This window comes from Aplysia californica, unplaced genomic scaffold (genome assembly GCF_000002075.1).
Source record: "Aplysia californica isolate F4 #8 unplaced genomic scaffold, AplCal3.0 scaffold00626, whole genome shotgun sequence".
Lineage (NCBI taxonomy): Eukaryota > Metazoa > Mollusca > Gastropoda > Aplysiida > Aplysiidae > Aplysia > Aplysia californica.
In genome coordinates this window covers 90,880-93,074 of record NW_004797896.1, presented here as the reverse complement: position 1 = coordinate 93,074, position 2,195 = coordinate 90,880, and positions in this window count along the sequence as shown.

Below are 2,195 nucleotides of genomic sequence, written 5' to 3'. Positions count from 1 at the left end.
TTATAATTAATAAAAATAATAATAATAATAATAATATAATAATAATAGCAAGACAGACAGACAGAGAGAGAGAGGGAGAGAGAGAGAGAGAGAGAGAGAGAGAGAGAGAGAGAGAGAGAGAAATAGATAGAGAAAGAGAGAGAGAATGAGAGAGAGAGATGTCAGAAAAGAAAAACAACAACAACAACAACAACAACAACTAACTCTAGCTTACCTTCCACATGTTTGTCGTCAGTGTAGACACAGTGGACTAGGTCTGCTACCCTACCAACTGCCAGCCTCCTTTTTATACACCCGTCTCATGTTACGAAACAAAAGATAGGACCTTTGGAGACTCTCTCGTGAGTGGTTTGGACGCGTCCCTGTGGTCATCTCAAGCGCTGGTCAAGGGAGGCCGGTGTCCACTTGAGCTGATCCTCATACCTTGAAACCCCTGGTATCAGAAAAACTTGGTCCTCTTGACAGTTTAACCGAGTTTTCCAGGATGCCGGATTGCCTAGATTGTGACCCGGCTGCCACTTTTGAGGTTAACGACGGAATTTTTAAAGACGAAGCATCGGATCAAATCTGAAAGATATTGAGACCTTGGGAAAAACGTGCTTTGGGCATGATAGGGGATGTGACTGTGTGTATTTGTAGAAGTTACCGAGACCTAAACAAATCACTACCCAAGAATAACAAACTACTATCTGCTCAGTACCTAGTTTTGATAAATTTGACGCCCTTTTTCGATTGCAATTCTTTGAACATCTTGATAAGGGCTCCAAAATATAATCTTACGATTTTCACAGAGCAGGTAGAATATTTATTTGTTTCTGACCTCATGGTCTTAGCTACTCAAAACGGTCAAAATGTCAGATACAACTTTGTTTGTTTGTTTTTGTAAAGTGTTTTACGGCGCTCGCAACTGCATACATCATATGAGCGTGCGAGACACATCTAATATTTTCAGTTGGCAGGAAATTTTGAATTTTCCCCGGGTGGCGGCCGAAGCCTACTCTTATCGATTTTAGACCACCAAGGAATCTTTAACGTGCGCAACTTGCACACGGGCCCTCCGAGATTTTTCGCCCTTGTCCGAGAAGGCTAGGTGTAGATCTTTCCTACCAGAAGATCAGGGATGTGGCAGAAAGACAGCAGTAAGGAGGAGCCAAGGAGTAGCAGTAGAAAGGCTGCAGAAAGAGTCAGGAGCCCAGAGGAGGGGGCAAAGGAGGTGAGGTGGTGGGGGCAGAAAGTGGAAATGAAAGCAGACAACAGAACATTGCTAGAGAGCAGGAAAGGAGGTGAAAGGAGACAATTTTAGAGAAGAAAATTGTTTCGTCGCTACCCGGGACCTTTGAATGAGAGGCCAACACCTTAACATCTAGGCCACGAGAGCCCCCTACAACTTTGTAATTCGAAGGTAGTGAAATGAAGAGGCTTAGAGAAAAATAGGATAAAGCCATTTTTAAAAAGGTGGGCAGTCTACATATAATAGGTCTGAACTTACAACAATACAATAAAAATATCCCTCTATGAAATTAATCAGGTGAAACACCAACTTGGCCTACTCCATTCACAAACTCTATTTTATACAAAAGCAAATAAATTTAAGAAGAAGCAAAGTCCACCATAAATGAGTTCAAAACATGCGTTTTAGAAGCATTAACTTCATCTACTTGTTGTTTTGTTTTTGTTTTGGGTTTGTTTTGGTTTTTGTGGGGGGGAGTGGAGTTGTTTTGTTTTGTTTTTGTTGTTAGTTTCACTTAAGCCCATCATCAAAATGTTGAGGAGCGGGTTGTCGTGACGCAAAAGTCAGCTTCCAGTCCAAGTTGAGATAGTCTAAAGAAAGATCCATCGGCTGGAAAAACAGCCAATAAGTGCAGATGAAAAAGCAAGGGCAATCACCAAAGAAGTAGGATCTAACATTGCGCACAACCACTAACCACATTCGTTTCTTTATAACAGCATGAACAAACCTTCTGTTTTTTGTATAATTAATTATGTGCATTCAATGCTTGTTGCAAAAGTAAAAAAATGGTGGCATTTTAAAGCCAAAAAAGACTAATTACCGTTAAACTGTGGAGATCAGTGCACATCTCCAGGTTTTGAAACTTATTTATTCAGAATTACAACAACGTCTGTCAACGAGAGCAGACAGGGACCTGTAGGTGCCACCTCTCTCTCTCTCTCTCTCTCTCTCTCTCTCTCTCTCT